Source organism: Polistes fuscatus, unplaced genomic scaffold (genome assembly GCF_010416935.1).
Source record: "Polistes fuscatus isolate 324 unplaced genomic scaffold, CU_Pfus_HIC Scaffold11, whole genome shotgun sequence".
NCBI classification, from domain to species: Eukaryota; Metazoa; Arthropoda; class Insecta; order Hymenoptera; family Vespidae; genus Polistes; species Polistes fuscatus.
In genome coordinates, this window is record NW_025113009.1 from 4766289 (window position 1) to 4788362 (window position 22074).

The 22074-nt window shown below is 28.2% G+C and overlaps 1 long non-coding RNA gene across 1 annotated transcript; it reads left to right on the forward strand.

The window, feature by feature from the left end:
- The first annotated feature begins 9226 nt into the window (after nt 1-9226).
- Nucleotides 9227-9498, forward strand: LOC122526449. Its single transcript, XR_006306062.1, has 2 exons — nt 9227-9259; nt 9342-9498. It is a non-coding gene; the product is annotated as an uncharacterized LOC122526449 (long non-coding RNA).
- The last annotated feature ends 12576 nt before the right edge of the window (nt 9499-22074 follow it).

Sequence of the window (22074 nt, forward strand, 5' to 3'; positions counted from 1 at the left end):
AGTTCAGGTAGAAGAAAAAAAAACGAGTAAATGATGCATCCAACGATGATCACCTGAAACAAAAAGCAAACTATATTAGTCATACAGTCAAGTGATACATAGCCTAACATAGTGGTCCAATTCACAGATGCACTTTTCATTGAATTCCCTATTTTTTTTATCAAATCTCTAACTTACCGTTGCAATAAAATTAAATTTAAACGCGTGATTTTACATTTATATAAATAAATAAAAATAAAGAAATAGGAAAAATTAGAATACTAAATTACTAAAAAAAATAATATCTATTATTATATAAATACTTTTAAACTGCATTATATAAAAAAAATTGCAAATTAATAAATACGATCAAAATGAAAAATTTTAAAGACGAAACAAGAAAAGAGAAATTACTATAATATTTACCAAACGTTATTTAAGCTTCAAAATTTAATAATACAAAAATCTAATATTTCTGACTCTAACTAAACACATATGCATCTTTTGGACGATATGGCACACAGATTTGATGTGCCAAGGAGATGGAATGGTCCATCATCTCCAATTACAACTAGAAATTAATGACGAGCATAAAATAATATAATAGAATGTAAAATATAACTAAAGAGCTATTCTCGAAAAGTTCAAACTTATTGTTGAACCTTTGAAAATAACTCAATAGTCAATAGTAGTTGCCCTCTTCAGACACAATTAAGTGCGGGCCTCTTCGGCAATTAGCCTCTTCGGCATTTAGCCTCTTCTTTCTTCATCCCTGAAAACTGCATTGGACAATTTTTACGTTTGAGCAAGAAAAGATCTCTCGTACTTTTTTGCAAATTAACTCGTATTTTGTTTGATAATTCTAATTCTCGATTATTAAAAAATTAATTTACATTTACCGTTAGTTATATTCAAGCTCGTGGACCATCAATGAACTTAGAGTTTATTGACATATACACGAGCACAATTAAATGAATGTCCAAGCAGATAATTATCGATGACCTAATAACACGTCGCACTTTTAATGTCAAAAAATAAAATAGAATGAAATAAATAATGCAATAAATGTTATGCATTTTGTTGCAATATTTTAATTTCATTCATTCGTTATATTTCTAATTGAGAAAATCGCGATTGTGCGAAGTGCTAATATATAATACTTAAAACTAAGTATCAAATGGATCAAAGTATTTGCGAATTTGTTCGACTTTATCTCGTTCGAGATAGAATCGAAATAGAAATAAATCTTTCAAATCGTTTGCAAATTCCTTTGAATCTCATGATACATAAAAGATACAGAAGAGTTACAAAATAAATTTACAAATATGATGAATGAAAAATGAATGAATAAAAAAAAATTTTTGTAACAATTCTGTATTAACCAGGAGGCGAAATTTCCACTCCGGAGTGGAAGCAAACCTCGTGCCTTTCCTGGATCCTACCTACTTAAAATTAAAGTTTTCACATTCGCTCAAAGAAGTATGCTACCTGCCTGCCAATTACCCGAATTTAAAAAGTGCAAACACATGCGTACCCACCCTCTCACTCCACGATTCTCTCACATACCACCAGGGTGCAAAAGCCTAAACTAGAGAGCATGCCCCGGGGCACCTCCGACACCCTAGTTCAAACGCGTGTTTTCTAAACTTATGGGAGTACGTACCAATGCTGTAATCGACTGTCAAGGCTAATGATTATTGCATGATGACTAAAGCAAAAATACTGGTACATACTAGTATATATCAGCATACTAATTAATACAAGTATTGTTAAATTTCCACAAACAAATGTGGGAACACTACTATTCAAAACGATTCGAAAAAAAAAATGAGAAAAATTTAATATAAATAGAAAAATACAACCATGTATATTTTCATATCACACCTAACTCTAGGTGGCCATACTAAGTATTACTTTAAGTATTAAATAATTCATTAATTAAAAACTATCACGAAACGATGTACAGTACACTACCTAATACGCACATACAGGTGTAAAGTACATCGTGCAATCACTAGCACAATGACAGCCGCCAATAGGGGAGAAAACTTAAAACTAAACCCATACTAACCGTTTCTCACCCATACGAGTAGCACCTGGGCACACGCATAGATGAGAACGCAGAAAGTATAGGGGGGAGAAACGGGAGATTAGTACATTAGAAGCTGAAAATCCTGATCTAAAAATATGATTAAAGACAATACAATATATAACACATAAATACATAACAAATAAATACATTTTATAAAAATTATCTAAGCGGCTTAAGGACTCTACAATTTATTTAATAAAGATATACTTTTGAATATCTTTTAAATAATCTTTAATTATTTCAAAACATCGGACGACTCCTTTCATTAAGTTGGCTGTTCTAATAAAAGAACTGGGCTTTGAGCCACCACTTAACTGCTAGAATCTATCCGTCGCGAAGAGTTTGTCTTCTTGCTCATTTATTTATATATCGAATATCGATACATCAAAATTAATCGCGATTAGATAAACTAAGTACGAAGCAATGCATGTAAGACATTTATTACATGCTTTTCTGACAAAAACGAGTAAATAATGCTCGATTTCACCACTACTAACCACGAACAAAACACGTAATAAAAAGAAAGTGCATTTATTAATTGCATTATTAATTAAATGAATTTAACCGGTGAGACAAGAAAACCTATCCTGAACTAATATAAAATATACAATACAATATACAATACAATATACAATTTTCATGAGTAACTCCTAGAAAGGAATTACTCATGTGCTCGTCACTAATTTATTGGAATAATTACAACCAGTAACTCGTGCCGATTAGGACCTTTCATCCTCGACATGATTGAGCACCGGAGGGACTTTAAATTTTAACTCACGGCATAAGAAGTTCTACGATGGCTCCAAAACACTCCTACTTCGCAGCAAGTATTGTAGAATGCGAGTATCGAAGATCCATCGAAGATCCATCGAAGATCCATCGAAGATCCATCGAAGATCCATCGAGATCCATCGAAGATCCACCGAAGATCCACGAAGATCCATCGAAGATCCATCGAAGATCCATCGAAGATCCATCGAAGATCCATTAAAGATCCATCGAAGAATCATTCCACATCTTTGATAAGGTAGAAAGTCCGTCGTCATATCTGTAAAATAAAATAGAACAAAACGATAAGTTATCTGCAATATAATCCAAAATCATATAAAATAAAATCGAATAAAATGTAAATAAAAATAGATACTTACAATGCATTCCAATGGGATGAAATTCAATTGCACCATGGCGATGCACCTCGCGTGAATCTAAAAACGCGGTATAAACGAAAATAAGAAACTATAGATGAGTTTCTTATCGCGAAACCGAAATTTTATTATACGACGAACAACACTGATTCTAATTCGCGTATGATTTTAATTTATTACGCCCGATCACTGATTCTACAACTGCTTCCAAAGACTGCTTTGCACACAGTCAATGCAAGTATAAAAATCTTCATTGATGCACTGATTCTAATACGCGAACAGTCTGTGCGACTGTTTAAAGATAAAAATACAACTTTACTCGAACAAACTCTAATGCAATTACTGCATTGGTCGCAGTTAATTTAATATATAAATTTCAAAAATAGTTCGCGAACGCGACGGAATTGAAATGAACGAACGAACGTGCTTCTAATCCGTGATTTTAATTATATTTACGATACAACACTCCCGTATATTGCTTCGCGCACGATAGCAATGCACGAACACTTGCAACACTTCACAAACACAATTCACAAACACTTCCAACACTGATATATTCCCATGATGATCTGAAACAGAAATAAAAACAAAATTATAAATATCATTGTTGTAAGTAAAAAAATTATTATAATTATTGAGAAAGTGTTTAAAATAAAAATTGACTTACGTTTATTCTTCATTGATGAATGCACGATGGGTATCCTACCCTTAGGATGACGATGAGCACACGTTTAAACCGAATAAAAGAAACTTACGGAGTTTCTTAACCGAGCAAACGAAACTTTAACATGCGACGATCAACACTGACTTTACTTTCCGATTCTTTTGTATTTTATTTTTACGATGCAACACACGAGTACCTCATTGCCTACGCGCTCGATTGCAATGATGTTCTGAAACAGAAAAAGAAAAAGAACAATTAATATCATCGTTATAATAAAAAACCATTAAAGTTATCATAGAAACGTTTAATAGGAAAATATACTTACTTTTAGTCTTCATTGATGACTGCAGGATGGGTATCCTACCCTTAGGATGACGATGAATAAAATAAAATTAAATAAAACTCTGAAAAGCTGAAACATACTAAAAAGATTATAGAACAATATATCCTGTGAATCATTCCTGAAGGCATTGCACACTTTTAAAGATATTTTATCATAAAGAATCAATATAAATTCAAGCAATATTAATTGCCTTTATCTCACTACTTGTATAAAATTACATATAAAGTATTTAATATCAGTAAAAATTGTTAATAAAATCGATAACGTTATATATATATAATAGTTTAATACGTCACGTTGTTAGATCTTAGCTCGTTGAAGGATGATCAGGAATGAACACGTAATCGCGTCCTTCGTGTCGAACGTTCGGCTGTCTTCGTTTTGTTTTCGGCTGTCTTCGTTTCTTCTGTTCTCACTTCGAGAAATTCCTGGAATATACGTACACATTCGTTATTGCCCGTGATAGAATATTTTGTTTTCTTTTTTCTCTCTCTCTCTCTCTCTCTCTCTCTTTCGTTCTCACTCTTTGTATACATTTCTGTATGGTTTAAAAAAAAGAATAACGCTTACCTCGATGAATATGAAGATAAAAAAGAGTAAACACAATTGTTAGACTGAGTATATGTATTCATGCTGGCCTCTGCTAATGCTCTGTAACCTAATAAAAAGAAAGAAAATATTACATTAGTACAATATAAAGAAAATCAAATACATGAGTGTATGTGTACGAGTGGTTAACCTATACTTATGTATATGTCTGTATATGTGTATGTGTATTAATTTAATACGAAATATTATCTGTGAAGACATAATTATGAAAAATAATTAATTAGAGCATCATTAGAGATGGTAGTAATTATCGATACCATGAAAAAAGCTGGAAATTAGAAGAAATATTGTTAAGTAACATTGGTGAGATTGGCGGGACGCCGAGATATATCGAAGTTACATTGTCACAGATATCGTTCGAACTTTTCAATATTTCGTTTTGAAAACACTCACGTATGAAAATCTTGTGTGTAGCTATCATTTGATATATAATAGAAAGGTGTAAACTATTTTTTAATTACCTGGATTAAACGGGATGACGCAATACGTTGGAACATATGCAGCTGACAGAAAATGGCGTTTCCTCTACCTTTCCCCTGCGTTTCCCCTTGCGTTGCCACTGCGTTGCCTCTGCTGCGCATCTGCTGCGCGCGGTAGTATGCGCGGTAGTCCACTTTCAAAAAAAGGAGCGAAATCCGTTGACCAATGGCTGCTTTATAATTTTGCATTTTTTCCATCTATTATAGAAAAATATCGAATAGTTAAAAATAGGATGTAGGAACATAACAATTGTCGAAATATATACTTTATTAATCCAAACAATCAAAATTAAACATTATAAGTTGATATCCATAGAAATGATGCTGTAAAACAAGATATATATATATGATTGCGTAGAAAAATGCATACCAATGTACATGGAATTTTTTTCTATGCAATATTCTTTATCCTCGACATTATCCTAATCTTTCGATTATATCATTTGGAAGTCATTTATTAGAATAATCGATTAGTATAAAGGTAAATTATTTACGTTAGAAAATATTTTTTAATTACCTGAGATTAACGGGACGACGAAGTATCCGTGCGATCTCCATAACGGCCAAGAAGAAAAGAGCGCTGATTCGCTAATCATCTTTGGTCTTACACTTTGGACGTAAAGTGACCAATCAGAAATTCCCAATTACCATAACTCGCCTTTCTTCATGACCACGTTAGTCAAGCTAAATATAATAATTTATTTATTAAATAAATAAAAAATTTATTCTATTTTTCTTTTAAGGTACAAGTATCTTGTTAATATTTAAAAAATAACGAAAAGAATAAAGACAATATGCACTATAAACCTTATCACACCGCACAGAAGAACATACATAATTTATTTATCACATAAATTAAATATCATTTTTATTATCAATTTTAATTATTAATTATTAATCTAATTAATAAATATTCTTATCTAATTTATTTTTCTATTAGGTGTATACGTTCCTTGTTAATATTCAAATAATAACGAAGAAAATAAAGACAATATACACTAAAACTTTATCACATGGCAACGTTCTGATTTAAACATTCCTTCAATTGTTATGTAATTGTTTAAACTAATATACATTTGTTTTAACGTCCCTGTGCAATGATGACTTTGGATAATAAAATTTTTATCCAGAAAAATATCACATTAAAATTATTTTATATTCAAAGTATGTTAATAAGTATGTAATGTTTAAACCAGTACATATGTGTTTAAACAATCTGAAAATAAAGAGATTGCATTAGAATATTAAAATATATTTAAATAATCGATAGGAATGTCTATTGTTGTCTAAAAGATCGGAATATATGATCTATGTACCGTCCCCTTCGAAATCGATCGTTGAAATGAGACGTTGTCCTCTATGAAAGTACTTTTATTAAATGTTGTTTATAAGACCTTCCAACAATGCGCATGTGTATAAAGGGTGTCATACATCTAATACATAATCTTTAAGATTAAAACGTTTTAATTTTCATATTTTTATCTATTTTAAGTAATTATTATAATGCTTCTGCGCAGTGGTGACTTCGAGGGTAAAATTTAGCTGCAATATAAGAAAAGTGCATTAGTGCATTAAAATAATTGTTAATTAATACGTAATTTACACGTATATGTAAATGAAAAAAGAAAGTACATTTCTCTAAACAATTATACAACCAATCTATTGAAACAATTAATAAACAATATACAAATGTAAAATGTGAATTATTAAAGTTTACCATTATGACAGAAGAAAGCTGAGGTGTTTGCTCATTTAAATACCAAAAAATTACCAGGATTCATTTTAAAATCTTGTAAACTCTTCTTTTATGTATGTACTTGATACACAAAACAATAAGAAAGCCTAATTGATGCTGTGCTTTTCCAAATCTTAAAATTCTTGCAAATCTGAAAATCATAAGACTGTATTAGTAAAGTATCAAGTTATCCTTGTTAATATTTAAAAAATAATGTGTAGAATAAAGATAGTATACACTAAAAACTTTATCACACTGCACAGAAATACACACAAAATTTATTTATTTAATAAATCAAAAATAATTTTATTTTCCTATTAGGTGTAAACGTTCCTTTATAATATTTAAAAAATAAGAAATAAAATAAGGAGGTTATACACTAGAAACCACACAGAAAAACAGAATCGTATAGAAAAGAAACCTCGTTACAGATATTTTAAAAACAATTGACATACATCATTATAGCCATCCTTCAAGAATTAAAATAACAAGAGTTTTTCCATATCAATACAGAGTATGGGAATTTATACTTTCATGGTTGGCATGAGAGATGTCAATTGTTTTGTTTCAATTTATTTTAATTCTTTAAGGATGGCTATAGTGCTTTATATCATTTGTTTTAAAGATTTCTATAACGTGGTTTTTTTCTATATAATTGTGTTTTCAGTGCAATGTTATAAAGTTTTTAGTGTATTGTTTTTATTCTACACGTTATTTTTTAAATATTAACAACGAACGTGCTACAAGTATACAAAACACTCATAAATTTAATTTTCTTTATATTATACCAATGCTATGTTACATTATACTTTTTTTTAGGTTTCCAAGCTTTGGTAGAATACAGCATGAATACACATACTCATTGTCAGTCTAATTGTGTTTACTTTTTTATCTAATTAATAATTGTGTTTACTTTTTTATATTGATATCAGTTGTGGTAAGTATATCTCTTTTCTTTTATAACATAAAGAAGAGTAATATAAAAAGTATAAGAAGGAAAAAGAGAGAGAGACATCTTATACAAAAATCATCACACAAATATATCAGATTGTTTGATACTTTACTAATACAATCTTATGATTTTCAGATTTGCAAGTATTTGAAGATTTGGAAAATCACAGCATCTATTAGGCTTTCTTAATGTTTTGTGTATCAAGTACATATATAAAAGAAGAGTTTACAAGATTTTAAAATGAATCCAGGCAATTTTTTTATGGTACTTAAACGAGCAGAAACCTCAGCTTTCTTCTATCATAATGGTAAACTTCAATAATTCACATTTTACATTAGTATATTGTTTATTAATTGTTTGAATAGATTGGTTGTATAATTGTTTAGAGAAATGTACTTTCTTTTTTCATTTACATATACATGTATATTACGTATACATTAACAATTATTTCAATGCACTAATGCACTTTTCTTATATTACAGCTAAATTTTACCCTCGAAGTCCTCATTGCGCAGGAGCATTAAAATAATTACATAAAAATGATAAAAGTGCTTAAACCAGAACGTTATAATCTTAAAGATTATGCATTAGATGTATGACACCCTTTATACACATGCGCATTGTTTGGAAGGTCTTATAAACAACATTTAATAAAAGTACTTTCATAGAGGACAACGTCTCATTTCAACGATCGATTTCGAAGGGGACGGTACATAGATCATATATTCCGATCTTTTAGACAACAATAGACATTCCTATCGATTATTTAAATATTATTTTAATATTCTAATGCAATCTCTTTATATTTCAGATTGTTTAAACACATATGTACTGGTTTAAACATTACATACTTATTAACATACTTTGAATATAAAATAATTTTAATGTGATATTTTTCTGGATAAAAATTTTATTATCCAAAGTCATCATTGCATAGGGACGTAAAAACAAACGTATATTAGTTTAAACAATTACATAAAATTGAAATAATGTTTAAATCAGAACGTTACAATCTTAAATTTTTACAAATTTAAAAGACAAATAGGAATCATATTACATAAGGGATTCTTTTCTTTTACAAATTGTATTGCCAAGCCTCGTACCAGGTAATAAAAAAAATTATTGTTAATCGAATTACTAGAAAATATTGAGGACTTGTATCAACGAATTTCTTTTTTGTAGAGATGCCATGGGAATCATTTTACAAATAGAATGCAGCAGCAGTTTAAAGGATCTTTTAATAAGCAAACATAATTATCTTGTATTGGGAATAAACCAATATTATAATAATTTCTTAAAAGATATTTATTCAAAGTATTAAAGATCTTATTCTTTCTGCATAGGTGATCAATCATTAAACTGGAAGAAAGGAAAGATAATTTTCAATTCGATAAGCAAAATCCAACTACACTGTAATCGTGAGAGATCTAGGAAGACAGTGTGGAAAGGGTTTTGTTCTCACCCTGGAAGGAAACTATGTATTATAATATGCTATCAAAAGAATTGAAGAATGAATGCATCCTGATTACTAAAAATTTAAAAGACAAAAAGGAATCATATTATATTAAGAATTCTTTTCTTATACAAATTGTATTGCCAAGCCTCGTACCAGGTAATGAAAGATATTATTGTTAATCGACTCACTAGAAAATATTGTGGACTTGTATTAACTAATTTCTTTTTTGAAGAGATTCCATGGGAATCATTTTGCAAATAGAATGCAGCAGCAGTTTAAAGGATCTTTTAAAAGGCAAACATAAATTTCTTTTATTGGGAATAAACCAATATTATAATAATTTCTTAAAAAATATTTATTCAAAGTATTAAAGATCTTATTCTTTCTGCATAGGTGATCATTCATTAAACTAGAAGAAAAGAAAAAATAATTTTCAATTAGATATGAAAAATCGAAAAACACTGTAATCATGAAAGATTTAGGAAGACACCGGTGAACGTGCTACGTTCTAACACTGGAAGGAAACTATGTACTATAATATTATATCAAAATAATTCAAGAAAGAAAGCATCCTGATTATTACAAATTTAAAAGACAAATAGGAATCATATTATATAAGGGATTCTTTTCTTATACAAATTGTATTGCCTAGCCTCGTAATCAGGTAATGAAAGATATTTTGTTAATCGACTCACTAGAAAATATTGAGGACTTGTTTAACTAATTTCTTTTTTGTAGATGTTTGTTCATTTTGCAAATAGAATGCAGCAGCACTGTAAAGGATCTTTTAAGAGGCAAACATAATTATCTTGTATTGGTAATAAACCAATATTATAATGATTTCTTAAAAAATATTTATTCAAAGTATTAAAGTTCTGATTCTTTCTGCATAGGTGTTCAATCAATGTACTGGAAAAGAGAGCGTATGATTTTTCACTAAATTAAGAAGAATCCAACAAGACTTTAATCATGAAAGATTTAGGAAGACAACGTCGAAAGTTTTCCGTTCTCACTCTGAAAGGAAACCATGTACTATAATATTATATCAAAATAATTCAAGAAAGAAAGCATCCTGATAATTACAAATTTAAAAGACAAATAGGAATCATATTATATAAGGGATTCTTTTCTTTTACAAATTGTATTGCCAAGCCTCGTACTAGGTAATAAAAAAAATTATTGGTAATCGACTTACTAGAAAATTTTGAGGACTCGTATCAATGAATTTCTTTTTTGTAGAGATGCCATGGGAATCATTTTACAAATAGAATGCAGCAGCAGTATAAAGGATCTTTTAATAGGCAAACATAATTATCTTATATTGGGAATAAACCAATATTATAATAATTTCTTAAAAAATATTTATTCAAAGTATTAAAGATCTTATTCTTTCTGCATAGGTGATCATTCATTAAACTAGAAGAAAGGAAAGATAATTTTCAATTAGATAAGAAAAATCGAAAAACACTGTAATCATGAAAGATTTAGGAAGACACAGGTGAAAGTGTTCCGTTCTCACACTGGAAGGAAACCATGTACTATAATATTCTGTCAAAAGAATTGAAGGAAACCATGTACTGTAATATTCTTTCAAAAGAATAGAAGAAGGAATGCATCATGGTTATTATAAATTTAAAAGTCAAATAGGAAATACATTGCATTAGGATATTCCTAACATATATAAAGTATATTATTTAGTATTGTACTTCGTAATTGAAAATACTATTATACATCGACTGGCAATAATTTATCTAAAGGAAACTATTCTTTTTGAATAATAAATTGTTAAAGCAGAAAGGCCATAGATAAGAAATATTGAAAAAATGTCTTAATTTCGTAAATCTAAAGGAGAAGAAAATAATGCTGTCAGAAAATTAAATTCTACTGATCATCAAAGTCTTTCACTTGCTTTTTAAGATTTAACTGTACTTGTGCTATATAATTTCTAATAAGGATCATTCATTATTTAATGGTACGTTGATAGAAAAGAAATACTAAAAACATTTCTAGTATCTTTTCTTATCTATACAACAGAGAATATACTGTAGATTTTTCAATTTTACATGAGATAGTGTAACAAACTAATAGTTTCATTTCCTTTGTAGGGTTTTCTGTGCAATTTCTTAAATGAAAAAGAGATTAAAGGAATATTCTAGTAGCACAAAATTTGGGTAGAAAAGAAGAAAACTGTAGTATCATGAAGAAACATATCACACTATTATGCCACATTGTGGTGGCATTACATAATATAAAATGTATTTGTTGTTTCGTTTAACGATTGCTAGATAAATCTTTTTTTAAATAATATGCTTATATATTTGATACCGGGTGTGATTTCATAAGTGAAGATACGAAATGAATTATTTACTACATATATCTATAATTTAAAGCGCAGAGTAGTGTTTTAATAGCTCAATAATGTAACAAATTCATTGTAATTTTTAAGACGATGTCATACCATGATTGTACATTTAATATTACTTATTAATATATATTTTCTAAAAATATTTGTGCATTAGCATATTTTATTTACATATACGTAAAGTATAATATAATTAATTTAACTATCATTAATGAATTAAAATAAAATTTAAATGTTTGGCGAATTTTATAGACTCCTTGGAATAATGTAATAAGAGATAATTAAAAAAAAAAAAAAATGATAAAAAATATCACATTATTCTAATTTTCGTCACAGTAAAATATCTTATTTAGGTCACTATTGAGAAATATTAATATTCTAATTTTTTGTGAAAAAATGATTATTTATATTCTCTTCCTTTTTTTCTATATTCATAGAACTAATATTATAAAAGACTATAAATAATATTTAATAGCTTGGAAAAATATTAATGAATGTATTTATCGATATATATAATATATCTATATATACTGTGAAAGGCATTTAAATGCCACCCTCGAATCAAAATTTTGACGTTTTTCTGATTTCACATAGGAATCCATATGTTCCGGTATTTTAAATCCGGTATTTTAAATTTGTCGTGACGTCACAAAAATGAAAATTTGGTAATAGGATCACAGGATGATACAAGAGCTCTTCGAAGAGAGTAGGAAACGAGTGCGCTGATTGGTTAATAATAGACCCAGCATCAACCAATCAGAAATCCACTAAGAGCCGATTGGCCAATTTTCAACCAATCAGCGCTCCTAGGCCTGAGAGCTGATTGGTTATCAACCAATCAGCGCACTATTGAGCTGATTGGCTATTTATCAACCAATCAGCGCTCTTCTAGGCCATATATTGAGAGCTGATTGGCTATTTATCAACCAATCAGCGCACTAGGAGCTGATTGGCTATTTATCAACCAATCAGCGCTCTTCTAGGCCATATATTGAGAGCTGATTGGCTATTTATCAACCAATCAGCGCTCTCGTTTCCTACTCTCTTCGAAGAGCTCTTGTATCATCCTGTGATCCTATTACCAAATTTTCATTTTTGTGACGTCACGACAAATTTAAAATACCGGATTTAAAATACCGGAACATATGGATTCCTATGTGAAATCAGAAAAACGTCAAAATTTTGGTTCGAGGGTGGCATTTAAATGCCTTTCACAGTATATATAGATATATTATATATATCGATAAATACATTCATTAATATTTTTCCAAGCTATTAAATATTATTTATAGTCTTTTATAATATTAGTTCTATGAATATAGAAAAAAAGGAAGAGAATATAAATAATCATTTTTTCACAAAAAATTAGAATATTAATATTTCTCAATAGTGACCTAAATAAGATATTTTACTGTGACGAAAATTAGAATAATGTGATATTTTTTATCATTTTTTTTTTTTTTTAATTATCTCTTATTACATTATTCCAAGGAGTCTATAAAATTCGCCAAACATTTAAATTTTATTTTAATTCATTAATGATAGTTAAATTAATTATATTATACTTTACGTATATGTAAATAAAATATGCTAATGCACAAATATTTTTAGAAAATATATTAATAAGTAATATTAAATGTACAATCATGGTATGACATCGTCTTAAAAATTACAATGAATTTGTTACATTATTGAGCTATTAAAACACTACTCTGCGCTTTAAATTATAGATATATGTAGTAAATAATTCATTTCGTATCTTCACTTATGAAATCACACCCGGTATCAAATATATAAGCATATTATTTAAAAAAAGATTTATCTAGCAATCGTTAAACGAAACAACAAATACATTTTATATTATGTAATGCCACCACAATGTGGCATAATAGTGTGATATGTTTCTTCATGATACTACAGTTTTCTTCTTTTCTACCCAAATTTTGTGCTACTAGAATATTCCTTTAATCTCTTTTTCATTTAAGAAATTGCACAGAAAACCCTACAAAGGAAATGAAACTATTAGTTTGTTACACTATCTCATGTAAAATTGAAAAATCTACAGTATATTCTCTGTTGTATAGATAAGAAAAGATACTAGAAATGTTTTTAGTATTTCTTTTCTATCAACGTACCATTAAATAATGAATGATCCTTATTAGAAATTATATAGCACAAGTACAGTTAAATCTTAAAAAGCAAGTGAAAGACTTTGATGATCAGTAGAATTTAATTTTCTGACAGCATTATTTTCTTCTCCTTTAGATTTACGAAATTAAGACATTTTTTCAATATTTCTTATCTATGGCCTTTCTGCTTTAACAATTTATTATTCAAAAAGAATAGTTTCCTTTAGATAAATTATTGCCAGTCGATGTATAATAGTATTTTCAATTACGAAGTACAATACTAAATAATATACTTTATATATGTTAGGAATATCCTAATGCAATGTATTTCCTATTTGACTTTTAAATTTATAATAACCATGATGCATTCCTTCTTCTATTCTTTTGAAAGAATATTACAGTACATGGTTTCCTTCAATTCTTTTGACAGAATATTATAGTACATGGTTTCCTTCCAGTGTGAGAACGGAACACTTTCACCTGTGTCTTCCTAAATCTTTCATGATTACAGTGTTTTTCGATTTTTCTTATCTAATTGAAAATTATCTTTCCTTTCTTCTAGTTTAATGAATGATCACCTATGCAGAAAGAATAAGATCTTTAATACTTTGAATAAATATTTTTTAAGAAATTATTATAATATTGGTTTATTCCCAATATAAGATAATTATGTTTGCCTATTAAAAGATCCTTTATACTGCTGCTGCATTCTATTTGTAAAATGATTCCCATGGCATCTCTACAAAAAAGAAATTCATTGATACGAGTCCTCAAAATTTTCTAGTAAGTCGATTACCAATAATTTTTTTTATTACCTAGTACGAGGCTTGGCAATACAATTTGTAAAAGAAAAGAATCCCTTATATAATATGATTCCTATTTGTCTTTTAAATTTGTAATTATCAGGATGCTTTCTTTCTTGAATTATTTTGATATAATATTATAGTACATGGTTTCCTTTCAGAGTGAGAACGGAAAACTTTCGACGTTGTCTTCCTAAATCTTTCATGATTAAAGTCTTGTTGGATTCTTCTTAATTTAGTGAAAAATCATACGCTCTCTTTTCCAGTACATTGATTGAACACCTATGCAGAAAGAATCAGAACTTTAATACTTTGAATAAATATTTTTTAAGAAATCATTATAATATTGGTTTATTACCAATACAAGATAATTATGTTTGCCTCTTAAAAGATCCTTTACAGTGCTGCTGCATTCTATTTGCAAAATGAACAAACATCTACAAAAAAGAAATTAGTTAATACAAGTCCTCAATATTTTCTAGTGAGTCGATTAACAATAATATCTTTCATTACCTGATTACGAGGCTAGGCAATACAATTTGTATAAGAAAAGAATCCCTTATATAATATGATTCCTATTTGTCTTTTAAATTTGTAATAATCAGGATGCTTTCTTTCTTGAATTATTTTGATATAATATTATAGTACATAGTTTCCTTCCAGTGTTAGAACGTAGCACGTTCACCGGTGTCTTCCTAAATCTTTCATGATTACAGTGTTTTTCGATTTTTCATATCTAATTGAAAATTATTTTTTCTTTTCTTCTAGTTTAATGAATGATCACCTATGCAGAAAGAATAAGATCTTTAATACTTTGAATAAATATTTTTTTAGAAAATATTATAATATTGGTTTATTCCCAATAAAAGAAATTTATGTTTGCCTTTTAAAAGATCCTTTAAACTGCTGCTGCATTCTATTTGCAAAATGATTCCCATGGAATCTCTACAAAAAAGAAATTAGTTAATACAAGTCCACAATATTTTCTAGTGAGTCGATTAACAATAATATCTTTCATTACCTGGTACGAGGCTTGGCAATACAATTTGTATAAGAAAAGAATTCTTAATATAATATGATTCCTTTTTGTCTTTTAAATTTTTAGTAATCAGGATGCATTCATTCTTCAATTCTTTTGATAGTATATTATAATACATAGTTTCCTTCCAGGGTGAGAACAAAACCCTTTCCACACTGTCTTCCTAGATCTCTCACGATTACAGTGTAGTTGGATTTTGCTTATCGAATTGAAAATTATCTTTCCTTTCTTCCAGTTTAATGATTGATCACCTATGCAGAAAGAATAAGATCTTTAATACTTTGAATAAATATTTTTTAAGAAATTATTATAATATTGGTTTATTCCCAATATAAGATAATTATGTTTGCCTATTAAAAGATCCTTTATACTGCTGCTGCATTCTATTTGTAAAATGATTCCCATGGCATCTCTACAAAAAAGAAATTCATTGATACGAGTCCTCAAATTTTCTAGTAAGTCGATTACCAATAATTTTTTTATTACCTAGTACGAGGCTTGGCAATACAATTTGTAAAAGAAAAGAATCCCTTATATAATATGATTCCTATTTGTCTTTTAAATTTGTAATTATCAGGATGCTTTCTTTCTTGAATTATTTTGATATAATATTATAGTACATGGTTTCCTTCAGAGTGAGAACGGAAAACTTTCGACGTTGTCTTCCTAAATCTTTCATGATTAAAGTCTTGTTGGATTCTTCTTAATTTAGTGAAAAATCATACGCTCTCTTTTCCAGTACATTGATTGAACACCTATGCAGAAAGAATCAGAACTTTAATACTTTGAATAAATATTTTTTAAGAAATCATTATAATATTGGTTTATTACCAATACAAGATAATTATGTTTGCCTCTTAAAAGATCCTTTACAGTGCTGCTGCATTCTATTTGCAAAATGAACAAACATCTACAAAAAAGAAATTAGTTAATACAAGTCCTCAATATTTTCTAGTGAGTCGATTAACAATAATATCTTTCATTACCTGATTACGAGGCTAGGCAATACAATTTGTATAAGAAAAGAATCCCTTATATAATATGATTCCTATTTGTCTTTTAAATTTGTAATAATCAGGATGCTTTCTTTCTTGAATTATTTTGATATAATATTATAGTACATAGTTTCCTTCCAGTGTTAGAACGTAGCACGTTCACCGGTGTCTTCCTAAATCTTTCATGATTACAGTGTTTTCGATTTTCATATCTAATTGAAAATTATTTTTCTTTTCTTCTAGTTTAATGAATGATCACCTATGCAGAAAGAATAAGATCTTTAATACTTTGAATAAATATTTTTTTAGAAAATATTATAATATTGGTTTATTCCCAATAAAAGAAATTTATGTTTGCCTTTTAAAAGATCCTTTAAACTGCTGCTGCATTCTATTTGCAAAATGATTCCCATGGAATCTCTACAAAAAAGAAATTAGTTAATACAAGTCCACAATATTTTCTAGTGAGTCGATTAACAATAATATCTTTCATTACCTGGTACGAGGCTTGGCAATACAATTTGTATAAGAAAAGAATTCTTAATATAATATGATTCCTTTTTGTCTTTTAAATTTTTAGTAATCAGGATGCATTCATTCTTCAATTCTTTTGATAGTATATTATAATACATAGTTTCCTTCCAGGGTGAGAACAAAACCCTTTCCACACTGTCTTCCTAGATCTCTCACGATTACAGTGTAGTTGGATTTTGCTTATCGAATTGAAAATTATCTTTCCTTTCTTCCAGTTTAATGATTGATCACCTATGCAGAAAGAATAAGATCTTTAATACTTTGAATAAATATTTTTTTAGAAAATATTATAATATTGGTTTATTCCCAATAAAAGAAATTTATGTTTGCCTTTTAAAAGATCCTTTAAACTGCTGCTGCATTCTATTTGTAAAATGATTCCCATGGCATCTCTACAAAAAAGAAATTCGTTGATACAAGTCCTCAATATTTTCTAGTAATTCGATTAACAATAATTTTTTTTATTACCTGGTACGAGGCTTGGCAATACAATTTGTAAAAGAAAAGAATCCCTTATGTAATATGATTCCTATTTGTCTTTTAAATTTGTAAAAATTTAAGATTGTAACGTTCTGATTTAAACATTATTTCAATTTTATGTAATTGTTTAAACTAATATACGTTTGTTTTTACGTCCCTATGCAATGATGACTTTGGATAATAAAATTTTTATCCAGAAAAATATCACATTAAAATTATTTTATATTCAAAGTATGTTAATAAGTATGTAATGTTTAAACCAGTACATATGTGTTTAAACAATCTGAAATATAAAGAGATTGCATTAGAATATTAAAATAATATTTAAATAATCGATAGGAATGTCTATTGTTGTCTAAAAGATCGGAATATATGATCTATGTACCGTCCCCTTCGAAATCGATCGTTGAAATGAGACGTTGTCCTCTATGAAAGTACTTTTATTAAATGTTGTTTATAAGACCTTCCAAACAATGCGCATGTGTATAAAGGGTGTCATACATCTAATACATAATCTTTAAGATTAAAACGTTATGATTTTCATATTTTTATCTATTTTAAGTAATTATTTTAATGCTCCTGCGCAATGAGGACTTCGAGGGTAAAATTTAGCTGTAATATAAGAAAAGTGCATTAGTGCATTGAAATAATTGTTAATGTATACGTAATGTACATGTATATGTAAATGAAAAAAGAAAGTACATTTCTCTAAACAATTATACAACCAATCTATTCAAACAATTAATAAACAATATACTAATGTAAAATGTGAATTATTGAAGTTTACCATTATGATAGAAGAAAGCTGAGGTGTCTGCTCGTTTAAGTACCATAAAAAAAATTGCCTGGATTCATTTTAAAATCTTGTAAACTCTTCTTTTATATATGTACTTGATACACAAAACATTAAGAAAGCCTAATAGATGCTGTGATTTTCCAAATCTTCAAATACTTGCAAATCTGAAAATCATAAGATTGTATTAGTAAAGTATCAAACAATCTGATATATTTGTGTGATGATTTTTGTATAAGATGTCTCTCTCTCTTTTCCTTTCTTATACTTTTTATATTACTATTCTTTATGTTATAAAAGAAAAGAGATAAACTTACCACAACTGATATCAATATAAAAAAGTAAACACAATTATTTTTTGGATAGAAAAGTAAACACAAATAGATTGACAATGAATATATGTATTCATGCTGTATTCTACCAAATGTTTGAAAACCTAAAAAAAAGTATAAAATAACATAGCAATGGTATAATATAAAGAACATTAAATATATAAGTGTTTATTATATGTGTAACACGTTCCTTGTCAATATTTAAAACATAATGTACAAAATAAAGACAATATACACTAAAAACTTTGTCACACTACACTGAAAAACACAATTGTATAGAAAAGAAACCACGTTGCGGATATTTTTTAAAACAATTGAAATAAAGCACTGTAACCATCCTTAAAGAATTAAAATAACAAGAATGTTTCCATATGAATACAGAAAATGGGAATTTATACTTTCATAGTTGGCATGAGAGATGTCAATTGTTTTGTTTCAATTTATTTTAATTCTTTAAGGATGGCTATATTGCTTTATGTCATTTGTTTTAAAGATTTCTATAACGTGGTTTCTTATCTATACGATTATGTTTCTCTGTGCAATGTGATGTCAAATGTTTTAAAAATATCAACAACGTGGTTTCTTTTCTATATAATTGTGTTTTTCTGTGTAGTGTGACAAAGTTTTTAGTGTATATTGTCTTTATTCTATACAATATTCTTTAAATATTAACAAGGAACGTGATAAACGTATGAACAACACTCATAAATTTAATTTTCTTTATATTATACCAATGCTATGTTAATTAATACTTTTTTTTAGGTTTCCAAATATTTGGTAGAATACTGCATAAATACATATACTCATTGTCAGTCTAATTGTGTTTACTTTTTTATATTAATATCAGTTGTGGTAAGTTTATCTCTTTTCTTTTATAACATAAAGAAGAGTAATATAAAAAGTATAAGAAAGGGGAAGAGAGAGAGAGAGAGAGAGAGAGAGAGAGTGACATCTTATACAAATATCATACATATACATATATAGACTCGTTCAGTTTGCTTGATACTTAACTAATGCAATTTTATGATTTTCAGATTTGCAAGTATTTGAAGATTTGGAAAAGCACAGCATCTATTAGGCTTTCTTATTGTTTTGTGTATCAAGTACATACATAAAAGAAAAGTTTACTCTATTAGTTAGTATTCATTCAATATTTACATTTATATAACTGTAATTTATATATTGTAATAATTACATTTTTATATTGTAGTTTTATTTAAGAGATTGCATACAAATTAAAAGAATGCTGATTTGGAAAAGCACAGCATCAATTAGGCTTTCTTATTGGTTTATGTATCAAGTACATACATAAAAGAAGAGTTTACAAGATTTTAAAATGAATCCAGGCAATTTTTTTATGGTACTTAAACGAGCAAACACCTCAGCTTTCTTCTATCATAATGGTAAACTTCAATAATTCACATTTTCCATTAGTATATTGTTTATTAATTGTTTGAATATATTGGTTGTATAATTGTTTAGAGAAATGTACTTTCTTTTTTCATTTATTTATACGTTATTAAATGTGACAAAAAGGAATTTAATTCTTACATGTTACTCTCTCTATTTGTTAGTATTCATTCAATATTTACAATTGTGTAACTGTAGTTTATATATAATAATGACATCTTTATTCTGTAGTTTTATTTAAGAAATTGTATAAAAGTACATAGACAATAGCATCGAATGCACTAATGCACTTTTCTTATGTTGCAGCTGAATTTTATCCTCGAAGTCATCATTGAACAGGAGCATTAAAATAATTAAATAAAAATGAAAAAAGGTCTGAAATCAGAACGTTACAATCTTGATTTCTACTTAAGGTATACGTATCTTGTTAGTATAATAAAGTTTTTAGTCTTTATTATCTTGATTCTACACGTTGTTTTTTAAATGTAAACAAGGAACGTGTAAATCTAATAGAAAAATAAATTGGATAATAATAATTATTAATTGGATACATATAATAGTAATTATAAATTGGATAATTATAATTAATAATAAAATGGATTTTTGATTTATTTAATAAATACATTATGTATGTTTTTCTATGCGGTGTGATAAGGTTTATATTGCATATTGTCTTTATTCTTTTCGTTATTTTTTAAATATTAACAAGATACGTGTACCTTAAATAGAAAAATAGAATAAATTTTTTATTTATTTAATAAATAAATTATCATATCTAGCTTGACTAGCGTGGTCATGAAGAAAGCCGAGTTACGTACGTGTGACGGGCAAGCTTGTGTGCGTGAAAATTCTATGTGGTAATTGGGAATTTCTGATTGGTCACTTATCTTTTGAAATAATTATATCAGCCAATCAGGGCTCTTTGCTGATCATTTTTCTTTCTTTTCGCGGCGTCGGTGCTGGAGATCGGATGGATTCTACGTCGTCCCGTTAATCTCAGGTAATTAAAATATATTTTCTAACGTAAATAATTTGCCTATATACTAATCGATTATTCTAATAACTAACTTTCAAATGATATAATCGAAAGATTACGATAATGTCGAGGATAAAAAATATTTGCGTAGAAAAAAATTCCATGTACATTGGTATGCATTTTTCTACGCAATCATATATATATCTTGTTTTATAGCATCACTTCTATGGATATCAGCTTATAATGTTTAATTTTTATTGTTTGGATTAATAAAGTATATATTTCGACGATTTTTATGTTCCTATATCCTATTTTTAACTATTCGATATTTTTCTATAATAGATGAAAAAAATGCAAAATCTCAAGTAGCCATTGGTCAACGGATTTCGCTCCTTTTTTTGAAAGTGGACTACCGCGCATACTACCGCGCGCAGCAGATGCGCAGCAGAGGAAACGCAGTGGCAACTGAAGGGGTACGCAGGGGAAAGGTAGAGGAAACGCCATTTTCTGTCAGCTGCATATGTTCCAACGTATTGCGTCATCCCGTTTAATCCAGGTAATTAAAAAATAGTTTACACCTTTCTATTATATATCAAATGATAGCTACACACAAGATTTTCATACGTGAGTGTTTTCAAAACGAAATATTGAAAAGTTCGAACGATATCTGTGACAATGTAACTTCGATATATCTCGGCGTCCCGCCAATCTCACCAATGTTACTTAACAATATTTCTTCTAATTTCCAGCTTTTTTCATGGTATCGA